The 27418-nt window shown below is 40.5% G+C and overlaps 1 long non-coding RNA gene across 1 annotated transcript in view; it reads right to left on the reverse strand.

The window, feature by feature from the left end:
* Window positions 1-27418, reverse strand: part of LOC127530144 (uncharacterized) — a 73077-nt gene that overhangs the window by 6476 nt on the left and 39183 nt on the right. Inside the window, exon 3 of the long non-coding RNA XR_007936651.1 lies at window positions 9069-9259. This is a non-coding gene — a long non-coding RNA (uncharacterized LOC127530144). The remainder of the gene's footprint in view (window positions 1-9068; window positions 9260-27418) is intronic.

A 27418-nucleotide genomic window follows, 5' to 3' on the forward strand; every position in this document is an offset into this window, starting at 1 on the left:
ACCAATTGTGTTTTTAATTCTACTGCGGAGTACTAGACTGCTGCAGTGATCCAGAACAGGGCTCCCTCAAGCACAAGTACAAAACAAGTCTCCTGTGTTTCCATAATATCAGAATCAAAAACACAGTGCTGTTGCTCCAAAGTTATACCCCATTAAATGTTCAGATGTTCATAGCTGTTGAATGGTGGCTACAAAGGTATCACCACTTAGCATGAACATTTCTTTGTAATCTTTCTAGTTAGCCAATAAAAGGTGTCATTTTGCTTGGCTTTTCTTTAAGTATTAAAGAAATCAAAATATTATGAAGATTTTCAGGAGAGGAAACCAAATGTTTTGAGGCAAGAAAAGTAAAAAATGTTTCAGGGTAATGTAACTATACTTATTAATTCTGGTATTGGTGAGGAGTAATGTCTTACTTTTGGATTAGTGCATCAAAGCAGGAATTTAACTGCACTCTGTACACATAATAATAATAATGACCCAATAAACCTGTACACTATCATAACAGCAAACGTCCAGCAGGGTGTTCCACCTGGCAGTATTCCACGAAGCACTAAAGAAAAGAAAATTTGTTGGGCATATACTAAACTATTCCTGTGAAGACATCTTGCAACACCTATTCTGCTGCTTTCTCCATCTGGCTGCAAGTTTTTGGTTTTTTTTGTCTACCTTATATTTTATAACTGTACATTCCTACTGTATACCCTAATGCCATTGTAACCCCATATATATTTCTGCATTTTTTCACAGGGAAATACAGTAACACAGGAAATCTGCAGCATATCAGTAAAATCAAATACTGTATATTGTATAACCCCCCCCCATATGACATGCTGCATATATTCCGCATGCAGACACACTAAAATGCACCACTGTGCACATAAGTATGTTTGTTCTGAAGGAATGCACACAACTCAGAAAGCACTTCCCTAGATGTTTCTTAACAAATGGATTTTTTGGTTTCCTATTTCATTGCTAGTGCGGCTAATCACATGCACACTTGTAGCACTGTAGAGGAATATACCAAATATCAGCTCTGTTTTTGATGCTTCTTTATGACTACAATCTCCGTGATTGTTATCATAATTTGCAAAGCAAGGGTCTGTACTAAAAGAACACTGAATCAGGAGGTACATGGATCAACAATACAGGGAATGACTCCAGTATTTTTCTCCCACTATAAAACTTTGTTTAAAAAAATTGCATGCAGTATTAGCACATGAAAACACAAAACACCTCTGTGCATTAAAAGGAGTTAAAAATGTGTGTCAATGCCCAATAAATCACAGGGAAAAAGACACCTGTATTAACATGTGTGTCTACAAAGGTACAGATACAAATGAGCCCTAAAGAAGAAAACTTTGTGTACCCACACTGTGTAAGTCTGGAAAAAGTTTTCAGATGCATAATCCAGTAGCTTATTCCTTTGATACCAATAACCACAGCACTGCTTGATAAACCTTTCTGATATACAGTATATCTCTGTGGTTCTAACGGTGCTATTGCTTTTTTAATGAATTATTATTAATGCATCAAAAATAGTGTTTTTTAATATGGAATAAATATTAGAAAAATTTACAAAAAAAATTGCATTTCATGTGTTTGAGAGAGAGAGAGATTTCCATCCAGTGTAACAACAAATATGGGGGAAATGTATTGGCTTTGGAGGATCTCAGCATAGTTCACATGTTCTCCCCTTGTCCACTTGGGCTTCCTACGTGCGCTCCAGTTTTCTCACACAGCCCAAAAATATGCAGTTTTTGTGTATTACCGTAAACACTTCTTAAAGCAATGCCAAAAATTCTAACATAATTATGTCATTGCCTTGTAAATTAGTGAATATCAAAATAATTTAGGATATTTTATTTACTCAAACTCTTTAAAGGTGCTTTTATAACAGCATATTTTAAAAATCAGGTTTGTCAGAAAATCTCTTTTATCAGGTTTGTGACATTTGCTGTTGTGGGATTGCATCTGTGTTTGGCATTGATGTTAGCTGAGTTAATAACACTTGCAGAAGAGTAGTATTTAAGGGACAAGTAATATCAGCGTGAATCTCAAATGTCAAATTGCTGATTGTTTCATTTTTGAAATGTTTCCCTCCTTTTTTAGATTTTTTTTTGTAACTTTTAGGCTACCTTTGTGAATAAAATGTATCATTGTTATTATATTGAACTCAAAAATACAAAAAATGAGACATAGATGTTGAAGATTCTATTTCAGCAATTAAGAGTTTGGTTCTAACAGCCCTGATAATTATGTGTCTCTGAGATTACGCACTTTTTCTACTGCAAAGCATTACAAGCAGAGATATAAAAATGCCTGAGCAATGTGGACATTTTGATACTGGAATGAACATATGGAGCAGCTCACTCCATCACTGATGTTGATGTGCATGTGGGAAGGTGGAGCCCTTCTCAATAGTGCCTTTCTCACTCCTAATTGAGCCGGGATAGGCACCTGTTCCTAAACTGAATAAAATAGTAAAATAGTTTGGTGGTTGGACTCGAAATTGAAGCCATACTCATAAAAATTTGATGAATGCAAAGTTCATTTATCTGGGCTATGTATGGATCTGTATTATAAGGTGAATTATCTGGCCATCACTTCAACTCCCTCATTCAAATATATGTCACCAGATGACAAAATGACTACAAATGACAGTTGACTGGTCACAGCATTGTGCTTTCAAAGCAAGCACAAATCAGATATTTATTTCTGAACCAATTCCATAAACAGATTGAAGTGTAAATAATGAAATATTTTTTGCGTTTAAAATGAAATCAGGACTGTTATGCTCTAGGAGGTGCAACTGCACAAACTCCTATCTCTTACATGTAGTCGGATTCTCCCTGTTTCTCCCTCTCCAACTTTCTGCTCTGGACTTTTTTTTGTTTTCCCTCTCATACCACCCAGCATCACCACCCAGCTTTATTTTCTCTCTCATTCAAAACAGTAACCCTACGTATACCTTAAGTTAAAAAACCACTGGTTTATATCCTGACTTTTTCTACATCATTACAAAAGTCTGAAGATGCCTTCTAAGCTGATGTAACCACTCTTTTGTTTCAAACTGCGAAGTACAAACTGGTTTGTTTAACTTCTTTTGTAATATTAAGCTAAAATATATGTACTTGCACTGTTCTGCCAGTTATGGTTTAGCTACTGATATGCATTTTTGTTGACTGATTTATTTTCAACTGCACTTTGAAATATCCATGGCCTTGATAGTGCCATATGCTATATAACATGTGCAAAAAAAAAGCAAAAAAAAAACAAAAAAACAAAGTGATTGCACTGTAGACTGTTTCCCAGTTGAGCAGCATGACCCTGAACGTTTTTGCACTGGAAAACTGAGCAAGTTACACAGTAGATTTGAACTGTACACTGTAAATCTTTTACTCAATTAACAGCAGGACACTGGCTGTGTTTAGAGACATTTCAAGCTGAGATGCCCAATGACTTGTACAAGCGGACCTTTTTGCAGAAGGTACACATGACACAGTACAATTAGTTCCATATAACTGCTACAGTAAGGGTGACAGAAATCTGCAGTTATGATTATGGCAAGGACATAGTACTATTTATCTGTTTCACTGTGTGATAATACAGCAGATGTAGTAAGGGTGACAGCAAGAAGGGTTCTTGGCGTGACATCGGGAAAGAGGAAGGAGGAAAAGTAAACCTGGTGGTGGAATGAGGAAATACAGGAGAGTATACAGAGGAAGAGGATGGCAAAGAAGAAGTGGGATAGTCAGAGAGATGCAGAAAGTAGACAAGAGTACAAGGAGATAAGGCGCAAGGTGAAGAGAGAGGTGGCAAAGGCTAAAGAAAAAGCGTATTATGAGTTGTATGAGAGGTTGGACACTAAAGAGGGAGAAAAGGACCTGTACTGATTGGCTAGACAGAGGGACAGAGCTGGGAAAGATGTGCAGCAGGTTAGGGTAATAAAGGATAAAGATGGAAACATTATGAATGAAGAGAACGAGAGAGAGAAGAGGTTGGATGATGTGGAGATAGTGAATCAGGAAGTGCAACGGATTAGCAAGGAGGAAGTAAGGACAGCTATGACGAGGATGAAAAATGGAAAGGCCGATGGTCCAGATGACATACCTATGGAAGCATGGAGATGTTTAGGAGAGATGACAGTGGAGTTTTTAACCAGATTGTTTAATGGAATCTTGGAAAGTGAGTGGATGCCTGAGGAGTGGAGAAGAAGTGTATTGGTGCTGATATTTAAGAATAAGGGGGATGTGCAGGACTGCAGTAACTGCAGGGGAATAAAATTGATGAGCCACAGCATGAAGTTATGGGAAAGAGTAGTGGAAGCTAGGTTAAGAAGTTAGGTGATGATTAGTGAGCAGCAGTATGGTTTCATGCCAAGAAAGAGCACCACAGATGCAATGTTTGCTCTGAGGATGTTGATGGAGAAGTTTAGAGAAGGCCTGAAGGAGTTGCATTGTGTCTTTGTGGACCTGGAGAGAGCATATGGCAGGGTGCCTCGAGAGGAGCTGTGGTATTGTACGAGGAAGTCGGCAGTGGTAGAGAAGTACGTAAGAGTTGCACAGGATATGTACGAGGGAAGTGTGACAGTGGTGAGGTCTGCTGTAGCAGTGACGGATGCATTCAAGTTGGAGGTGGGATTACATCAGGGATCAGCTCTGAGCCCTTCCTTGTTTGCAATGGTGATGGACAGGTTGACAGACGAGATTAGACAGGAGTCCCCATGGACTATGATGTTTGCTGATGACATTGTGATCTGTAATGATAGTAGGGAGCAGGCTGAGGAGACCCTGGAGAGGTGGAGATATGCTCTAGAGAGGAGAAGAATGAAGATCAGTAGGAACAAGACAGAATACGTGTGTGTAAATGAGAGGGAGGTCAGTGGAATGGTGAGGATGCAGGGAGTAGAGTTGGTGAAGGTGGATGAGTTTAAATACTTGGGATCAACAGTACTGAGTAATGGGGATTGTGGAAGAGAGGTGAAGAAGAGGGTGCAGGCAAGGTGGAATGGGTAGAGAAGATTGTCAGGAGTAATTTGTGACAGACGGGTATCAGCAAGAGTGAAAGGGAAGGTCTACAGGACGGTAGTGAGACCAGCTATGTTATATAGGTTGGAGATGGTGGCACTGACCAGAAAGCAGGAGACAGAGCTGGAGGTAGCATAGTTAAAGATGCTATTTGCATTGGGTGTGACGAGGATGGATAGAATTAGAAATGAGTACATTAGATGGTCAGCCGAAGTTGGACGGTTGGGAGACAAAGTCAGAGAGGCGAGATTGCGTTGGTTTGGACATGTGCAGAGGAGAGATGCTGGGTATATTGGGAGAAGGATGCTAAGGATAGAGCTGCCAGGGAAGAGGAAAAGAGGAAGGCCTAAGAGAAGGTTTATGGATATGGTGAGAGAGGACATGCAGGTGATGGGTGTAACAGAGCAAGATGCAGAGGACAGAAAGATATGGAAGAAGATAATCCGCTGTGGCAACCCCTAACAGGAGCAGCCGAAAGAAGAAGATGACTGTGTGATAATACCATAGGGTTCATTATGGAGTGAGCAATTTAGGAACACAGAAAAATCTGTTTGGACCAGGCAGGTTCACATTGGCGTTACACGGCTGTCTTTAGATGGCCTGACCTGTAATGCTACATAACTATAGTATATATCTTAAAGCTTGGGTATGAGCATGCCTACAATTTGGCAGGCCCACAAATAAAGCCGACCTCGGACAGTCTGGCTGCGCAGTGTGGCGGCAGCCAAGATAGGGGTTGGCAGAAAGCAATTCGTGCTGCAAAGTCTCCACCAGCAAAGCCAGTGAAGGGTGAGCCGTGGAGACAGAAGGTGGTGTGCTGAGATTGGGCGAGGAGAGAGACTGCATTTTAACCTCTATTATAACGGCTTTATTTATTATGGATTTTATCCCCACGTTTCACTGGTTTTATGGATTTGCTATTTATTTGGTTACTGTATTTTTCTGAACACTGCACAATGGACACTTTTGGTTTTACTTTTGACTGTTTTTAACAAAAGCACTTGTTGGTTCAACAGACTCCCATGTGGGAAGAGGGAGTCTGTAGGGGACCGGCACCGTCAGAGTATTACGCAGTAACCAGGTACATTACATAGTATTGGAAAAAAAAATAAAACAAGTACAACTTGGCTTGCAGTATTATCCAGTAGTATAGAAACAGTATTCACACATTTGAACATAATGGTTCACATCCGACCTTTTAAAACCAAAGTATCTTCAGACAACAGACACGGCTCCTTTTTTCTGCAAAAGTTCTTCTGGTTCATCATGTTCAACTTTATCGTCTGCTACAGCTTCCGTTTAGAAATGTTCTCTGTCCATTTTCAATGCACAGTACCTCCACTAACGCATGTACTCCGTTGGATGCGCGTTTAGCGGAGCAGCAGTGAAAAAGGTCCCCCCTTAAACAGTTTCCAGCTGCGCCATGTTCCAAACGTTGTTTAGCCTATTTAAACCGGTGTTCCGGTATAAGAAAAATCCATATCATAACAAAAATAAAAAACGTTTTTGGTATGAACCGGTATACCGTCCAGCACTAAGTTAACACAATAGATTTGAAAACATTCGATCAATACTAGAACAACTATTATGATCGTGGCATATTTACTTGGGAATTCCAATCCAGAGACTGGGTCGTGGTTCTTATTTGCACTTCCTACTCCAAGTTACTGGCACACTGACAAGAACCATATGAAATTAAGAAAAGGAAGGGGCTGGTCTATTATTTGGCTAAACACTCGAATCATTGACCAGCTGAACAAGTATACTACGTTAATTCGACGAAACTCTGGAAGGACATGGAATCTAATCCCTACTCCGGATAACCTCATTCATTCTTTGCTCGGAAATCAACCCTTAATTTTGACACAAACTTAACATCTTGTCTGACCCAGAATTGGTGGATGAGGGACCCGGATGAACTTCACTGATTGTGCTGGACATTATCACAGAACCTGTGGTCATTGTCCGAGAATGCCTGTATTGCCTATATAAGCAAAGACAGCAGAAGTGGAGACTGAGATCAAAAGAATGGTAGTTCTTGATGTAATAGAGGAAAGTTTTAGTCCCTGGTCTAGACCTATCCTCTTGGTCCCAAAGTCTGGCGAAAGTTGACGCTTTTGCAATGTCTTCCATCGACTTAACCAAATCTCTAAATTCAATGTTTATCCAATGCCACAAGTGAACTAACTCCACAAGCGGCTTGGAAATGCTTAATATTTGGCCATACTTGACATGATGAAAGGGTTCTGGAAAATTCCTTTAATGGAATCCACTAAGTAGAAGACCGCATTTAGCACCCCTAGCAGTAAATGGCAGTATCGTGTTCTCTCATTTGGGTTTCACAGGGCACTAACAACCTTCCAGAGTCTGGTGGATAGAGTGCTCTGACCCCACAATTCTTATAGTGCAACATATATGGGTTAAGTTGTCATCTATACCAACACTTGGGAAGAACATGTACAGCAGGCTCGTTCTATAATCCTGGCACTGAGTGAAGTGGGCCTCATGATCAATCCCAAGAAAAATTATTTTGGACTGACTGATGCAAAATATTTAGGCTACTTAATGGGTAGGGGTACAGTCTGACTAAAATGTGCCAAAGTTGATGCCATCATGAAATGACCCCATCCAAAGACCAAGTATCAGGTCCAAGACTTTTGAGGTTTAGTGTACTACTGCCGGTTTCTCCCTCACTTCTCCGTGAAGGCAGCTCCCTGGACTGATCTTACAAAGAAGTGGGTCCCTAACACGGTAGTATGGGATGCTAAAACAGAAGCTGCATTCCATGACTTAAATCAGGCACTTATGTCAGCACCTATATCGATGACCTCTGACCTTTCTCTGCCTTCTATTTTACAGACTGTTGCTTTGTACACAGGTCTCAGTGCAGTGCCGGCCAATGGATGGCGCTTCATAAGGAGTTGACTCCATGAGTCACCAGGTGGTTCCTGGACCTTCAGCCATTTTGTTTCAAAGTCCTCCATTGTAAAGGCTCTTATCATGCCAATGTCAAAGTGCTCTTTCGTATTCATGACCTTATGGTTCAGGCCGTCTGACTCAATGGGTCTAACCTAAGGGGGGTGTCTTGTCACGCATGTGTGCATAGGGGACAGTTTAAGAGCTCCGGTGATTGTAATTATCTGCCGCTCCAGGGGGTGGTGCTGTGTTCTAATGCCTGTTCTTTTCCTCCTTCTGGAAATTGGATGATTGATGGCTGTAAAATCTCTGACATCGCTTCTAGTGTCCGTCTGCCTAGACTCACCTTTTTCTGCCGGAAGGACATATAATGGAAGTTCGACCATTTTGAGATCAGTTCACTCTGGAACTCCAGTCTGAAAATACATTCTCTGCAATTATTGTTTGTTTTTCTGTTTTTCAATTATACATGGGCGTCGGGTGGTGCCCCAACTCTTTATCATGGCCCATCTAATCTCTTAAAATATACATATAAAAAAAACAAAAAACCCTTCAATTAAGGACATTTGTAAATAAACCCATCATTAACTAGATCTAATTTAAAGCCTTTTTTAAGCAGGCAACAAAAATATGATGCACAATTGAAGCTAAAACCTTATCCTTCATTTGCTGTTAGTACCTCTACAGAGAAGACAAAGAGTGCTTTAAGATTTATTTAATTATGTTTTTTTTACCAAGTAACTAAACTGAAAAAAGCAAACCATTTTTTCAAGGAAACGTAGGATTTTGTTTTATTTTCTTATGTATCATATATGCCCTCCAATACCTTCCTTTAATAATTTAAAAAATTAAATAAAGTTGTGTGACAAAAAACGTTTGTGTTGTAATTTTTTTTTATTTTAAATTAAACTCAAGTACTGTTATTGATAGGACCCACACATATTACACATGCATAACATTGGTGCAGATTGAAAGAGTAAGCAATTTCTAAATTAAATGAAAACTAAAAATATTTAAAATTAAAGTGCAAGGAATTTACTTTCAATTTTGCCAAAACATATTTCAGATTAACATGATTGTGTTTTAAATATATACAACAAAACTTAAAAAATCAGGACCTACCTGGCAGTTTTAGCCACTTGGGCACCTTGTTGGAATCGGTAGCATTAGGTTTTGAAGCTAGTCCATTTGGGTGAGAATTATCAGGAGCGGAGTTTTGTGCACTGGCTTCCAAGTCAGTCTCCAAAACAGGGAAAATTGTTGCTTCCGAAGCTAATGAACTAGATGATTGGGTTGGTGACCTTGGAATACAACTGAAGGGCAAAAATATATTTAGAAAGAAAAAAAAAAACCCACCAAAAACTAAAGCTATCAACAGTAAGACATCAATAAATCCCATTTATGGATCAACTGCCACCACCCCACTGTGAACATTTAGATGAATGAGAGTATGCTAGAGACTAATAATCTGGTTACATAACACAATGCATTCTAATAAGAAAAGGTTATTAAATTAGTTTTGGCTAGTTTCTAAAAATAAAATTGAGTTTAATCAGATGACGTCAAAGGAAGAAAACATTTTCCTGTTTGAATTAGCAGCACTGAGTGGACCCTGCTGGAGTCTAGACAAGTGAACAGTGAGTAGGTATATCAACTGATTTAAGTTAAAACATCCACAGTATTTTCAGGTTTGAGCTTAGGTTAGGGCTCTTCCAGAATATTTTGAAATATTGTACAGAAAATATGTAATAACCTCCGTAAGTCTTTGGAGGCATAAAATCAAAATTGTTATGTTTTCACTGTATATTCAAGCAATCTGACTTTATGATGAAAAGATAAACCTGGGACAACTTGGCAGAATGAAATTTTATATCAGCTTACAAATGGTGACTTTTTTTTACATAGAGTTTTATGGAGAAGCATTATTTAAAAACTAGTCATTTAGCCTGTTAAAATAATGGACGCTAGAACAGTAGTGCATAAACATTAGTAGGAACAGTCTATATTAAATGGCAAGGGACTTTGACCTCATTCTTTTTGTTGGTCGTATTTTTCTTTCTTTCAGCCTTTCTTTTGTTGATGTTTACTTGCTGAGCCGACCGTTCTTCATGGGCTGCCGCCGTGTATTGTGTGTCTTTAATTTTCTGTGACAGTAATACTGTCTTGTACGGCTCTATTCAATAAGGGCGCGCACAAAAAGGCGAGCTTCAAAAGGGTGACCTCAATTGAGTGCGGTGAATAAAGGCGTCCGTAGATAATTTAGTTCAAATGGCTCTGGAATATGTGAAGAGCAACAAAGGTGCAGATCTTTATTTACGCGCGCCTTTATTCGCTGCGCCCAATTGAGGTCGCCCTTTTGAGGCTCGCCTTTTTGTGCGCGCCCTTATTGAAGGATACTGTCTTGTACGTCCGCTGGCTTGTACGTCCGTAATATACCTTTAATTTTCTCTGGCGGTAATACAGGCGTTCGCGTCGGTAATATGCCTTTAATCTCCTCTGACAGTAATACTGGCTTGTATGTGGCTGTAATATGCGTCACTGTATTGTGTACCTTTCATTTCCTCTCGCAGTAATACTGGTTTGTATTTCCGTAAAACGCCTCTAACTTTCTCTTACAGTAATATCGCGCATCGCACCGTGCCCCGCGCATGCGCACTTCACCAGAAGACACCCACACACGGACACCTGGACGCACATAGGGATTTTATATATATATAGATTGGTAAATAATAGACAAAAATGTTATCATACTTTGTTAGTTGAGTTAGAAAAGCTAATTCTTTATCAAGTGACAGGAAAACTAGTTTTTGTATTGTGTTTCAAAAGCTTGAAAATGCATTAACTTGTAAAATACTCAGGAGTTTCTGGTCTTGAAAGGTCTATGCTTTGTCACACATGGACAAGAAAGCACATAATAGTTCTTGCACAATGTATGAAACACTCTTCCACCATAGCCAGCACTTAGATAAAACCAGGACTAAGCTCAGTAAGAAGCTAAGGAATTGGTTCCAAGTGTCTGTCCATTAGAAGGAAGAATGTTAAACGAGGTATTACATGTAAGCCAGTACGCTTATTGTTTTGGACCTGAACTTTTTAATATTGTTCTTAATTCCCTTTTTTGTGTTAAAATTTTGTTGATACAAAATGTCAGTGTCTTTTAACCCAATGCCACTCATGAGACAACAAGTAGCAGTTAAAACCTTACCTTCAGAGTGTTGAAAGGGACAAAAGGAAGGAAGTGGAGGTGAAAAACACTCTAGTTTAATGGGGAACTACATTGGTGGTTTAACTGGAGGGTGAATTCAAGTTGAAACAAGACAGAGGGTGTATACTCTTTTGTATAATTCTGACAAGGACTCCCCTTTTCCTGACTTGTCACAGATTAGAAGGGAGTAGTTAAAGGAGTTTTTTTCAGAGGAAAAAGGAAAACAAGAGACCTAATCTCAAAGCAATATTTAACAACATGGGAAATTGGACAAATCGCTGTCTGCTAAAAAATTTGAACCTCACTTTACTGCAACACAGTAGGCAAAATAGAGCGTAATGAGAAAGCATATGATTATTGGGTTACCTAAGATGGTGAAAAATACCACTAAGTCCAAACCATGAGATCTTTGCAGAAATCAAGCTTGGAGATAAACAATATCACATATTTGAACCATCAGTATAACTATAAGCAAAAAGAGCTGAAGGAAACAGTAATGGAACTTTGATCATCACTATAGGAGTGACAAAAATCTTTCAGAAAAGGTGGAAATACAGTGCATTATAAGAGAATGTCAGAATTGGCCATCATTAAATGAAAGAATCAGTGACCTCAACATTGTTAATACCTCCTTGAGATAAGTCAAGTACAAAGAGATGGTTGCAAACCCACTTTACATGTTTTTATTATGTGCATCATTAAACTCCTGGCCTGGGTGGTTTCTTGGCTAATTTGGGAAATGGATCAATTTCTTGGTCTTCAAAAGTATAGATTACAGATTTTCTGGGATTCATTAAAAAAAACTGTACAAGAGTCAGCAAAATTAATAAATCTAATTTATTATAGGCCATGGATGCAATGAATTCCCAATGTGAAAATATTCCACAACATCTTTCAGTATCTGTAGAGAAACCATGATGTCTATGAAATATACTTGACCACGGCTTCTTAAAAAAACTATGATTACTAGCCTCTGCATTTTCTTTAATACTAATAATGAAAGTATTATTACTTCAATTCATGTTCTATAGGAATTTAATTCCTATTCTGTGGGAAAGTATTAATTTGGAAGACAAGGATGCAACTTAACATTCCAGTGCCTCAGAGCCTGAATGTGACTGTCATGGCAGTGACCATGTTCTACATTGTATTGTGGTCTTTTTTTTTTTTTTTTGCCCATTTTTGAACTCATTTAAATCAATGCATCATAGTGTTCTTGGATATTATTAAGTTGGAGTCTGTCTATATGGCATGGTCTTCTTGGAATTTAAGTTAGGAGTATGTCGGTTTGTCTTTCTGTCCAGACAGATAGACAGATAGACAGATAGATAGATAGATAGATAGATAGATAGATAGATAGATAGATAGATAGATAGATAGATATGGATGACTGGATGGATGACCAGCCACTCAAGAACAAAACTACTTCATGTCTGTGGAGAAGACAGTTATATTATACTTATTTTGTGTCTTCCTCCAGGAAATTGTCTTTATCGGGAAAGAAGTATTATTATAGGACTACCTGGCAGCCAATATTACTGAATGCAAAGGTAAGTAAATTAAGGTTTTTATGTCTAGTTATGTGTAGAAATAAGTATAAATAGCATTATGAAAATCAGTTGGCCCCACAGACCTATCCTAATATGTTTCCATCTACCACCAAGAATCTTGGTGTCCCATGTAGCAGGATATATTTTTGAAGGCACTGGTATAGCTTTAACATACCATTAGTATCTAAACCACAGCTAGAAAGTATGTTTTCTATAGCAGATGCTGTAGTAAGTCTGAAATGTTGTCCAGGTTTCTTTTAGCAAAGGTCTCTAACTTGAATATACAGTATAGTTGAGCTATACCACATGCAGCCATGGCAACTCAACATGCTCTTTGTGATGATGCCCTCTAACCTCATCTCCGTTGTGGTCTTATTTGTGTTTTTTTTTAAAGATCTTTAAAGGTCCATAAACAATCTTCAGATGGCAAATTGTTTCCAGTGTAAAAAGGTGCTATATATGCGCCCGACCCAACACAGATTGGACATGGAGGCACAAGTATAAAATAAATTAACTTTTATTTTCTTTAGCTGGAGGGCACATCTTCCCCGTGTCCCCCAGCCCCAACACAGTCCCAAAAGACCGACGCACAAAAGCAAACCACTCATCCTCTGCACCACCACTCCTCCCAGGCAACCTCGTCCTCCTCCACCTGACTCTGGCCACTGGCTCCTTTTATTTGGCACCCAGAAGTGCTCCAGGTGCTTGATTGCCGACATCTGGCTGCACTTCCAGGTGTGGCGAAATTAGTGTCCAGAAGGGTCCAGCAGCTCCTGCTGAAGCACCCCCTGGCGGCGCCTACGGAATCCAACAGGGCTGCACAAAACTCCAACTCCCATGAAGCCCTGGGGGAGTCCGAGGCACCACTGCAACCCAGGGAGGCTGCCATCTAGCGTCCAGGGGGAGATGTTGCGCTTCCCATGCTTGCTCGCCTGGTGCATATGCTGCAGGGGAGTCCCGGCCGGGCATCAAAAATCAAAACTAAAATGATATTAAAAATGCCTACTCCAAAACTTAACTAAAATAAAACAAAATGCACAAGAATGAAAATTTGCTGTTTCTATTTTTAAATAAACCAACTAAAGGTAGTGTACTGTTGACAGATATTCCATCTAAGTTGTACACGTGTGTGGGGTCAAATAAAATCTCATTTTGAAAATTTTCAAAGGAAGGACTGTAAAACATCCCTTATGCCGATAATTATGAAAATTTGGTATGTAAAGCAATATGGGTAAATACTTCAAAAATAGATACTGTATTAAAGTGACCTAATTAGTTTGTCTTGTATTGCTCATGCTCTTTTTGTAGATAATTTGGTTTGAAGTAACTTTGGCTTGTGAAACACAGCAAGGCAAACCTTGATGACCAAATATTTCAACAAATGATGCTAATATGAAGATGGCATTTATGTCTGATCTCATTTAAGCTGTTAAGTTAAATTCAATTAAGTTCAATTCAGTATATTTTTGTATTGTGTTTTTCACTGAATGCAGGTGCCCAGCACTGTGACAATTTCTCACATTAAATGCAAATACAGACTTAACATATCACCGATTACATAATGAGTACACTTAAAGACAAATTTGATTAAACAGACAGGAAAACAAACTTGTTTGAAACTGATAAACATATATGAAACCCAGCAATATCTGTCCAATAATTAATTGTTGAACTATGGTCAGTTGGCAATGGATGAGAAAAAAAAACCAAAAACTCCAGTTAGCAGCATCCCTGATGAAAACAAACCTCTGGAGGGTCCATAGTCAATTATAACAGAGAAAAGTAAAATATATAGTAACAACCCCGGAGACCTAGGCCAACTGGCTCCCCACCCCATCGTGGGTGTCAAAGACATCATCAAGTTGAAAAAAAATTCAACAATCACAATATTCTGAAAACTCATGCTGATTTTTACTCATAATGATATGAAGTGTACCTGGTTTGGCATAGGAGGAAAAGCCCCTTCCTATAAAATGTGCAAACACAATGTACAATGGTGTGTGTATACCAATAGATATTAGTAGTACAGACTTTATGAACTTCTTCAATGAGAAAATTAAAAATATAAGATCCCAGATCTCTGCATCACACTACAAACCAAATACTAGCTTAACAGACCCTGTCTCACATTGCATTCATCCATCCATCCATCCTCTTCCGCTTATCCGAAGTCGGGTCGCGGGGGCAGCAGCTTCAGCAGAGATACCCAGCCTTCCCTCTCCCCGGCCACTTCTTCTACCTCTTCCGGGAGAATCCCGAGGCATTCCCAGGCCAGCCGGGAGACATAATCCATCCAATGTGTCCTTGGTCTTCCCCGGGGCCTCCTCCCAGTTAGACGTGCCCGGAACACCTCACCAGGGAGGCGTCCAGGAGGCATCCTGATCAGATGCCCGAGCCACCTCATCTGACTCCTCTTGATGCAGAGGAGCAGCGGCTCTACTCTGAGCCCCTCCCGGATGACTGAGCTTCTCACCCTATCTTTAAGGGAGAGCCCAGACACCCTGCGGAGAAAACTCATTTCAACCGCTTGTATTCGCGATCTCGTTCTTTCGGTCACTACCCATAGCTCATGACCATAGGTGAGGGTAGGAACATAGATTGACTGGTAAATTGAGAGCTTTGCCTTAAGGCTCAGCTCCTTTTTCACCACGACAGACCGATGCAGAGCCCGCATCACTGCGGACGCTGCACCGATCCGCCTGTCGATCTCACGACTCCATTCTTCCCTCACTCATGAACAAGACCCCGAGATACTTGAACTCCTCCACTTGAGGCAGGATCTCGCTCCCAGCCCTGAGAGGGCACTCCACCCTTTTCCGGCTGAGGATCATGGTCTCGGATTTGGAGGTGCTGATTCCCATCCCAGCCGCTTCACACCCAGCTGCGAACCGATCCAGAGAGAGCTGAAGATCACGGCCTGATGAAGCAAACAGACAACATCATCTGCAAAAAGCAGTGACCCAATCCTGAGTCCACCAAACCGGACCCCCTCAACACCCTGGCTGTGCCTAGAAATTCTGTCCATAAAAGTTATGAACAGAATCGGTGACAAAGGGCAGCCCTGGCGGAGTCCAACTCTCACTGGAAACGGGTTCGACTTACTGCCGGCAATGCGGACCAAGCTCTGACACCGGTTGTACAGGGGCCGTACAGCCCTTATCAGGGGGTCCAGTACCCCATACTCCTGGAGCACTCCCCACAGGACTCCCCGAGGGACATGGTCGAATGCTTTTTCCAAGTCCACAAAACACATGTAGACTGGTTGGGCAAACTCCCATGCACCCTCTAGGAACCTGCTAAGGGTGTAGAGCTGGTCTACTGTTCCGCGACCAGCACGAAAACCACACTGTTTTTCCTGAATCCGAGGTTCGACTATACGACGGACCCTCCTCTCCAGAACCCCCGAATAGATTTTTCCAGGGAGGCTGAGGAGTGTTATCCCTCTGTAGTTGGAACACACCCTCCGGTCCCCCTTCTTAAAGAGGGGGACCACCACCCCGGTCTGCCAATCCAGAGGCACTGTCCCTGATGTCCATGCAATGTTGCAGAGACGTGTCAACCAAGACAGCCCTACAACATCCAGAGCCTTGAGGAACTCCGGGCGTATCTCATCCACCCCCGGGGCCCTGCCACCAAGGAGTTTTTTGACCACCTCGGTGACCTCAGTCCCAGAGATGGGGGAGCCCACCTCTGAGTCCCCAGGCTCTGCTTCCTCATTGGAAGGCATGTTAGTGGGATTGAGGAGGTCTTCGAAGTACTCCCCCCACCAACCCACAACGTCCCGAGTCGAGGTCAGCAGCGCACCATCCCCACCATATACAGTGTTGACACTGCACTGCTTCCCCCTCCCGAGACGCCGGACCAGAATCTCCTCGAAGCCGTAAGAAAGTCATTCTCCATGGCCTCCCCAAACTCCTCCCATGCCCGAGTTTTTGCCTCAACAACCACCGAAGCCACATTCCGCTTGGCCTGCCGGTACCTATGAGCTACCTCCAGAGTCCCACAGGACAAAAGGGACTGGTAGGACTCCTTCTTCAGCTTGACGGCATCCCTCACCGCCGGTGTCCACCAACGGGTTCGGGGATTGCCACCACGACAGGCACCGACCACCTTACGGCCACAGCTCAGGTCAGCCGCCTCAACAATAGAGGCACGGAACATGGCCCATTCGGACTCAATGTCCTGCACCTCCCTCGGGACGTGGTCGAAGTTCTGCCGGAGGTGGGAGTTGAAGCTACTTCTGACAGGGGGCTCTGCCAGACGTTCCCAGCAGACCCTCACAACACGTTTGGGCATACCAGGCCTGATCGGCATCCTCCCCCACCATCGAAGCCAACTCACCACCAGGTGGTGATCAGTTGACAGCTCCGCCCCTCTCTTCACGAGTGTCCAAGACATGTGGCCGCAAGTCCGACGACACAACCACAAAGTCGATCACTGAACTGAGGCCTAGGGTGTCCTGGTGCAAAGTGCACACATGAACACCCCTATGCTTGAACATGGTGTTCGTTATGGACAATCCGTGACGAGCACAGAAGTCCAATAACAAAACACCGCTCGGGTTCAGATCGGGGGGGCCATTCCTCCCAATCACGCCCTTCCAGGTCTCACTGTCTTTGCCCACGTGAGCATTGAAGTCTCCCAGCAGTACGAGGGAGTCCCCAGAAGGTATGCCCTCTAGCACCCCCTCCAGGGATTCCAAAAAGGGTGGGTACTCCAAACTGCTGTTCGGTGCATACGCACAAACAACAGTTAGGACCCATCCCCCCACCCGAAGGCGGAGGGAGGCTACCCTCTCGTCTACCGGGGTAAACCCCAATGTACACGTTCCAAGTCGGGGGGCAATAAGTATGCCCACACCCGCTCGGCGCCTCCCACCGGGGGCAACTCCAGAGTGGTACAGAGTTCAGCCCCTCTCAAGGAGATTGGTTCCAGAGTCCAAGCTGTGCGTCGAGGTGAGTCCGACTATATCTAGCCGGAACCTCTCAACCTCGCGCACCAGCTCAGGCTCCTTCCCCTTCAGAAAGATGACATTCCACGTCACAAGAGCCAGCTTCTGTAGCCGAGGATCGGACCGCCTTCGGCCACCACCCAACTTGTATCCGACCTCCTTGGCCCCTCCCATAGGTGGTGAGCCCATGGGAAGGGGGACCCACGTTGCCTCTTTGGGCTGTGCCTGGCCGAGCCCCATGGGTGCAAGTCCGGCCACCAGGCGCTCGCCATCGAGCCCCACCTCCAGGCCTTGCTCCAGAGGGGGGCCCCGGTTAACCTCTCTGGGCGAGGGAAAACGCCGTCCAAATTTTTTATTCGTCATAGGAGGTTATGTTGAACCGCACTTTGTCTCATCCCTCACCTAGGACCAGTTTGCCTTGGGTGGCCCTACCAGGGGCATAAAGCCCCGGACAACAGAGCTCCTAGGATCACTGGGACATGCAAACCCCTCCACCACGATAAGGTGGCAGTTCGAGGAGGGGTGAATTCATAATAATAATTTTAATCGTGTAACTGAGCAAGAAGTCTTAACTTTAATTTCTAAAATGAAGCCCACTACTTGTTCCCTAGATCCAGTGCCAACAAAACTAGTAAAAAGTGCAATGGATGTTCTTGCAGTGCCAATTCTAAACATTATCAGTAGTTCATTATTGCATGGCACAGTACCTGATGCACTAAAAGTGTCAGTCATTAAACCATTACTCAAAAAGTCAGACCTAGACCCACATATACTAAATAATTATAGGCCTATTTCAAATTTACCGTTTCTCTCTAAAATACTAGAAAAAGTTGTCGCCAGTCAGCTTCAGTCACACCTTACGCATTACAATTTATTTGAGAAATTCCAGTCTGGTTTTCGCACTGGTCATAGTACAGAAATGGCACTAACATGGGTTGTAAACAACATTCTGATATCCTCTGATGAAGGAAACTCCACTGTAATTATGTTGTTGGACTTAAGTGCAGCATTTGACACCATTGGCCATTCTATTTTACTGCACAGGCTAGAAAATGATGTTGGGCTTACAGGCACTGTGGTCGCTTGGTTTAGTTCTTATTTATCAAATTGATTCCAATATGTATAGAAATGTGCTGACAGTACTCTATCATTATACACAGAAGTTCAATATGGTGTCCCGCAGGGCTCAGTACTGGGACCTTTATTGTTTTCACTTTACATGCTTCCACTGGGATCTCTCATTAGGAAACATAATGTTAATTTTCACTCGTATGCAGATGACACCCAGTTTTACCTTTCATTTAAATCAAATGAAGTTTCTCCGATGTTGTCTTTAATTAGTTGTGTTAGTGAATTAAAGGAGTGGATGAATGAGAACTACTTGTCTTTAAATACAGATAAAACAGAGATGTTAATTGTTGGAGGGAATGACGCTGATCACAACAATATTTTGTCATCATTTAACTCAGTTGGAATCCCCATTAATTATACTGAATCAGCCCGCAATCTAGTAGTTATCTTTGACTCTAGCATGTCATTTAAAGCGCATATTACAAAGTTGTACAAATCATGTTTCTTCCATCTTAAAAATGTTAGGAAATTAAGGTGCTTTTTAAATAAACAGGATTCTGAGAAAATAATTCATGCATTTATCTCTAGTAGGATTGACTACTGCAATGTGGTGTTCACTGGATGTTCAAACTGTTCTCTGTACAGCCTCCAGTTAATCCAAAATGCGGCTGCAAGAATTATTACAAGAACAAGAAAATACGAACACATAACTCCAGTTCTTAAATCCTTACACTGGCTCCCGGTTAAGTTTAGGGCAGATTTCAAAATCCTCCTTTTAACATATAAAACTTTAAATGGCCAAGGTCCGGCTTACTTGTCGGAACTTATCATGACTTACACACCAGAGTGCACATTAAGATCTCAAGATGCCGGTCTGCTTATGATTCCAAGGATTAATAAAATAACAGTGGGAGGTCGAGCTTTTAGTTACAGGGACCCTAAACTGTGGAATGGTCTGCCTGCTACTATAAGAGATGCCCCTTCGGTCTCAGCTTTTAAATCCCGGCTGAAGAATCACTACTTCAGTTTAGCATATCCTGACTAGAGCTGCTGATTAACTGTACAGACTGCATCTCTGTTGTTAGTCATTAGCACTAAAACATAAGTAACATGATAGTTAGAATTGGATACTAACCCTCACCTATTCTATTTCTTTTCTCTGTACTCAAATGTGGCACTTGGTGCCACGGCCCACCTGTCAAGTTGTTTTGCCTGCCTAAGGTAAAGTCATCCCTGATGGAGGATCGCAGGAATCGTGGGAAGGAGGGGTCCTTTCATCGGATTGGCTGGCCCAGCGCTGTTTCAGCCATGGAATGGCCAAATGGCGGAGGCAGCTTGATGGATGAGGTCTCCAGGACTCTAAATATATACAAATCTTCTTATGTGATATTATCTACTGTTAAATTCTGCTCCGTACTTCTAAAATTTTATTTTTATCCTGTATTGAGGATTTGTTCTCTTCTGTGTATTGTATTGTATTGTATTGACCCACTTCTTTTGACACCCACTGCAAACCCAACCTACCTGGAAAGGGGTCTCTCTTTGAACTGCCTTTCCCAAGGTTTCTTCCATTTTTTCCCTACAAGGGTTTTTTTTGGGGGGGAGTTTTTCCTTGTCTTCTTAGAGAGTCAAGGCAGGGGGCTGTCAAGAGGCAGGGCCTGTTAAAGCCCATTGCGGCCACTTCTTGTATGATTTTGGGCTATACAAAAATAAATTGTATTGTATTTTATTGTATTGTGTAAAGCATGGTAAATAATATGAACTGTAGAATTTGCTACATTATGAACTTTTCTTTAGGGTAAACCTAAATATTTTCTTATCCTTACTATCTAACATTATTAAATGCTTTTTATTGTTGGAGCATTATTTGCACTTCATTTTTGCATCCATGGGCATGTCCTGATCTGACAGGCTAAGGAAATTAAACCTCTTAAGTATTTAGTGCAAAGTATACTGGGTCCTATTTCAGGTGTTCAAAATTCTCAAATGCATTAATAAAGTGAATCTGACAGAATTCTTCCAACTAAATAACGAAACAGATACTTGAGGACAAAAGTAAAAATTAAGGGGAAGTGTATTTAAGATTGAAGTAAGGAAGCACTTCTTCATGAAAAGAGTTTTGTGAATCTGGAAATAATTATCAAATCACATAGTTGAAACAGAAACCTTTAAAATAACCTGGACCAGATATTGGGGCAATTAACCTACTAAAGAGACAAATGAGATAGACGGAATAATCTCCTCTAATCTGCCAAATTTCTTATGCTCAAGGAAGAGACCAAAACACGAGCCAGCTACGTATGTAGCCATGTTTCAGCATTCAAAAATCAAATCAATTTGCTTAAGACTTTGAGAAAGAATTAGTCATTTCATTTTGAGAGCTGCACTGAGCTGATCCACCAAATAAAATTAAGTGGCTGCATTTTAAACTCTGATCATCTTGTCCCAAAAATAGAAATTCATACTGATACTTTTGAGACCAGGTTTCAAGGTTCGTATTTATCAAGTGTCTCAGAATTACTCCCAGGAATTGCACTAAAAGTCACTCTAAGATAAGAATCTGTTCAGGAAGGCTTTTAACTTAACCTGACATTCTGCCCCTCTTTCAGTCTTCCTCTCTGTTCAGATGCTCAGTATAATGTGTGTGTGAGTGCTAAATCACAAATGATGTTATTTGCAAGGCTTTCTTTTAGTATTGTATGTAGTATTTTACACCGGTCTATTGTGTTTTATTCTGATTAATGCCTTTGTACATGCTGTATCTATCTGTTTTTTATGTTCTATTTAGGAAACATCTGTTTCCAATGTTACACATACCTGCTGTTTCTTTATGAGACTCTATGGAAACCCTTTGGGCATGGGAATGGCGATATATAAATAAAATGTATTATTATTATTCTCAGGTTTTTAATAGATTATAGATCCATACTGCATGCTACCACTGGAGTGCCTCTGTGCATGCTGCTTCATGGAAGGCACGAGTACAAAACTCCAGATTCTGAATTGACCCAGGTCTGCAACTCATTGTGATGTCTTGCTGGAAAGATTTAAGGTAAAACAATAATATTGATCAGTAAATATATTGATAATAAAAGGGGTTCAAACAAGCTAAGTTCACATTAAGGGAGAAGTGAAAGTAATGAAACCCTGCAAGGTTGGAAACATTGAGTGCAGATATATAAAACCAAAAACTGTGGTAAAAAAACTGGGTGAGACACTTTAGCCTTTTAGAACAATCTAGAGGAGAACAGGCTATTCAGCCTAAGAAAGCTAGCCAGTCCTATCCATTTAATTCTTCAAAAAAAACCCACCAAGTCTAGTTTTAAAAGTCCCTAAAGTTCTACTCTCTACCACACTACTTGGTAGCTTATTCCATGTGTTTATGGTTCTCGTGTAAACAAAATCTTTAATGTTTGTGAGAAATTTACCCTTGACAAGTTTCCAACTGTGTCCCTGTGTTCTTGAGAAACTCATTTTAAAATAACAGTTCCAATGCAATGTACTAATTTTCCTTCAACATTTTAAACATTTCAATCTTGTCTCCTCTTAATCATCTTTTGCTTAAACTGAAAAGGCTCAGCTCTTTTAATCTTTCCTCATAATTCATCCCATGTAGCCCTAGAATCGGCCTAGATGCTATTCTTTGGACTTTTTCTGGTGCTGCTATGTCCATTTTTAAGCCTGGACATGTACTCTACACATTGCGCTATATAACCTAACATTTGTTAGCCTTCTTAATGGCTTCTAAACACTGTCTGAAAATTGATAGTGCTGGGTCCACTACGACTCCTAAATCCTTCTCACAAGGCGCACTTTCGATTTTCAAACCTCCCATTGTGTATTCAAACCTAACGTTTTTACTTCCTACATGTAGTACTAGGGTGTTGTACCGTGTTAGCCATTATGAATGTAGAGAAAAGCCAAGCAAAATGACACCTTTTATTGGCTAACTAAAAAGATTACATCTTGCCTGAAGAAGGGGCCTGAGTTGCCTCGAAAGCTTGCATATTGTAATCTTTTTAGTTAGCCAATAAAAGGTGTCATTTTGCTTGGCTTTTCTCTACTTCCTACATGTAATACTTTACATTTACTGACATTAAATTTCATCTGCCATAAATTTGCCCAAGCCTCCATGCTGTCTGAGTCCCGCTGTAATGACTCAATGGATTTCAAATAATCTCCCAATCCACATATCATGATATCATCTGCAAACTTAAAGTGCGTGTTGCTTAAATTCCTATCTAAATCTTTTACATATATTAAAAATATCAGAAGCCCCAGAACTGTTCCCTATGGAATACCACTCTTAATTTCAGACAATTCTGATTTGGTTCATTGTACCATAACCCTCTCCTTCTTGTGTCAGAGCCAATTCTGCACCCACTTACAAACAATACCCTGAACTCCCACTTCTTTTACTTTGATGCCCAACCTTTCATGTGGCACCTTAACAAATGCTATCTTAAAGTCAAGATAAATAATATAAATGCTCCGCTTTGATCATATCCTTTTGTTGCATCCTTATAGAAATCCAGCATTTTGGTAAAACACGACCTCCCCCTTCCAATCCCATGTTCAGTAAAACTCCTGTTCTTGCCATGTGTTGCTAAATGTTTTTCTTAATAATTACTTCCATTAAATTTTCCTGTGATGCACGTTAAGCTTACTGGCCTATAGCTGCTTGGATCTTGCTGGTCACCCTTTTTATATAATTGGATAATGCTTGCCATTTTCCAGTCCTTCGGAATTTCCCCAGTGCACAGTGACTCAAAATATGAGTCAAGGGTTTATATATATACTCGCTAACCTCCTTAAGAACTCGAAAGTAAATATTAACTGGTCCTGGTAATGTGTTTGATTTCAGCTTATTTAATCTAAGCAGTACTTTCCCTCTAAATTTCTAAATCACTCAGTACCTTCTTAGTAGTCCCTTTGACCGCTGGGAGGTTATCTACTTCATCACATGTGAAGACTTCAGAAAAATGCAAGTTTAGAACATCTGCTATTTCCTGGTCAATATTTTCTAAATCTCCTTTACTATACCTGATGCACTTCACCACCTCCTTGACTGCTCTTTTACTACTAAAATACTGACAGAATCTCTTTGAGTCATCTTTTTCCTTATCTGCTATTCCTCTCAAACTGCCTTTAAGCTTCCCTAATATACTTCTTAACAGTTGCTCTTATGTTCTTATACAATTCACATTGGCGTCATTAATCTTATAAACCTTATACAGCTGTTTATTCCTTTGCAACTTTTTTTTAAGTCTTTATTAATCTACTGCAGTTTTTTAAATTTCTCAATAATTCAAAATTTAGGTATGTACCTGTACTGCATTACATGTAAAATCTTTTCAAATCTGTTCCACTACTCCTCGACTGTCTCCACACTTAAAAGCTTATCCCAGTCCATCCCCACTAAACTTCTCTGCATCTGCTCAAAATTTGCCCTACCAAAGTCAAACTTAATAGTTTTAGTGTTTGCATCCACACTCTTCTAAAACGCTGAGAATTGTATTATATTATGATCATTAGATCCTAATTGTTCAATCATCTCTACACACTCAATTCTATCTTGATTATTACATAATACTAAACCTAGACAGGATTCACCCCACTCTGGTGCTCAAACATAGTGTTAAAAACCAGTTGCTGATTACTTCTAAAACCCCATATTCTTGTGCTCTGCTATTTGCAAGGTTATCCCAGTTAATGTTCAGCAGGTAAAACCCCCTGTGACTATAATATCCTCCTGTAAACTTGCCTTTTAAATATTAATAAAAAGATGTGCATTGAAATTACTGTCTGCATTGGGTGGTCTATAACATTCTCCTAAAATAAGACCTCTTTCCCTAATGCTTTACAGGCAAAGCAACATGTCCTCACTAAGATGGGGCTCATCATCCAGATGAATAGGACTTGCATTTAAATTCTGTTTGAAATAAACATCAATCCCAACTCCTTTTCTGTTCTGTCTATCCTTCCTAACAATGTCTATCTTTCTATGTTATACTCATGCCCATCTTAATTATTTACCCAGGTTTCTGTTATTGGTATAATATCATAATTATGCTCCACTACCCGCAACTCCAACTCACTTGCCTAATATTTGATAGTTCTTGTGTTACTCATTGTACTTTTGTATTTAAACATTGGGTTAGAATTTACATTTCTATGCATTTTTATTTTTACACTATTGCTTGTTCTTTCATGTATAGTTCTAAACCTGGCCCATCCTAAACTCCTTGCTCCCCCATACCCTAGTTTAAACAATCCTTGACTAACCTGCTCATATGCCTCCCCAACTCATTGGTGCCCCTCCAGTACAGATGTATCCAGCTGTTTCTAGCTTTGCTAGAATGTTTACCCAAAAACAATCCAAAGAAAGAGCAACCTGATGGCTATACTGACACTATAAGACAAACATCTGAAGATAATGACCAATAAGAGATCAAATCTAGAAAATCTCCTACATATACTGAAGACTATGAAATATAACTGAATTACTTTAGTTCTAGATGGTTACAGCTATGGAGAAGGACACTGCTGTTTTGTATATTTATTAAAACATTAACTACAAGAAAGGTAAGCAGACATACTGTAGCAGGAATACAATAAATGCTATCCTAAAAGTTCCTCCACTTGCAATTCAGAGTGAAACCTAAGATTTGGCACTACCAATATTTGGCTTTGAGTTTCCTCTGACAAGGTGCTAATCAAGAATGAGCCAACGCATCTACAGAGTCTTTCACGTAAAAAAGTGCCCAAAAGAACATTTCTTTCAAACTTGTAACTGCAAGCTGAAATCAGGCTGAATTTGATGGACAGAATACCACACCTATAAACAGAAGTAAAGGACAGTACACACAGTGAACGAATGAAAACAAGACTACATCATGGACAAAGACAAAATCAAGTTCTCCACTTGAATTCAGAGATACGCATTGGCCAGTTGTTACTTTACAATTTGTTCTTCATTAAGAACAGGAAAGCAAATACAGTGCGGATCTTGACACTGTATGGTCAGGTCACCAACATAAATTTACAGATATCTAAAATATTGAGACAGATTATTTCAACCAGGAGAAGGAATAATCTTTTTTGGATGCTTCCCTTTTTTTTTTTTTACCCTTGCCTGGTAGATGCTTGTGTAAAGCAACATATGTGAAGGCTAACAAAATGCAATGGATATGTGCACACTACAAAATCCTTAACTACAACCCAGGTAAGGGTTTACATGGCCACATAACCAGGTTACTCACGGTTCATTCTATGTGTCAATGTCAATGTCAACTTTATTTATATAGCACATTTAAAACAACATATGAATGCTGTGGCCAAAGTGCTTCACAATAATAGAATTAAAGAAAAACATATAATTAACATGAATAACATAAATAGAAATAAAATAAATGAACATAAATAAAATAAATAATAAATAGAAGTAATGTTACATAATCACAATGAGGAAACCATCAGTATTAAAGTCAAAGTGAACTTTATTGTCATCTCAACCATATACAAGTATACAGATAGACGAAATTGCGAAGCTCAGGGTCCACAGTGTAACAACATGACGTGCAAATAATAATTTAAAAATAGAATTAAAATTGAAATTAAAATTTAAAATTAAATTAAAACACAAACAAGACATTGTGCAAAGACAAGACAAAGAAGTAGCAGCAATATCGATGAGTAAGATATGTAATATAATAAATAAATAATAGATATAGATAATACAGAAATTATTAGTGTATGATAATAGTTGTTTAAGACATGTGTAAACAATGATAGGACAGAATGTTTCACAGCAGAACGATAACAAGAGTATCAAAATACTTAAAGGTCAGTAGGAGATTTTCAGTTCTTTTCTCCATGCACACTCGTCTTTACAGGACAGTGGCTTGATGTATAAAAGTTGTTTTTTGAGGTGGTTGAGGCCATGTGGAAGGTCCCAGTGGGCAGCCTGGTGTTAAGAAGTCTAACAGCTTGGGGGTAAAAACTCTCCTGCAGCCTGGCAGATCTGGCTTTGATGCTGCAGTATCTTCTCTTGGATGGCAGAAGTGTGGAAAGTCCATGTGAGGGGTGTAAGGGTTCCTGCACAATGCTGCAGGACTTGCGGACACTGCGTTTGTAAAATATGTCCTGTAGTGAAGGGAGAGGCATCCCAATAATGTTCTCTGCTGTCTTCACTATCCTTTGCAGGCACTTGCCGTCGGATATGTTGCAGTTGCCATACCAGACAGTGATACAGCTGGTCAGAACACTCTCAATGGTGCCTCTGTAGAACATGGTGGGGATGGAAGGGGGAAGACATGCTCGCTTCAGCCGCCTCAGGAAGTGTAGTCTCTGCTGGGCTTTCTTGATTAGTGATGAGGTGTTATGTGTCCACGTAAGTTCCTCAGTTATGCACACCGAGGAACTTGGTACTCCTAACAGTCTCCACATCTAAACCGTTGATGCTGAGTGGGATGTGGGCAGGACGTGATTTTCTGAAGTCCACGATTATCTCTTTTGTCTTGTCGACATTGAGAGATAGATTGTTGTCTTCACACCATGCGGACAGCCGTTCCACCTCATCTCTGTATGTTCTTTCATCATCCCTCTTATCAGTCCCAGCACCATCGTATCATCCGCAAACTTGATGATGTGGTGAGTGTTGTGCATGGCTGTGCAGTCGTGAGTCAGCAGGATG

The sequence above is a fragment of the Erpetoichthys calabaricus genome, chromosome 14, assembly GCF_900747795.2.
Source record: "Erpetoichthys calabaricus chromosome 14, fErpCal1.3, whole genome shotgun sequence".
Lineage (NCBI taxonomy): Eukaryota > Metazoa > Chordata > Cladistia > Polypteriformes > Polypteridae > Erpetoichthys > Erpetoichthys calabaricus.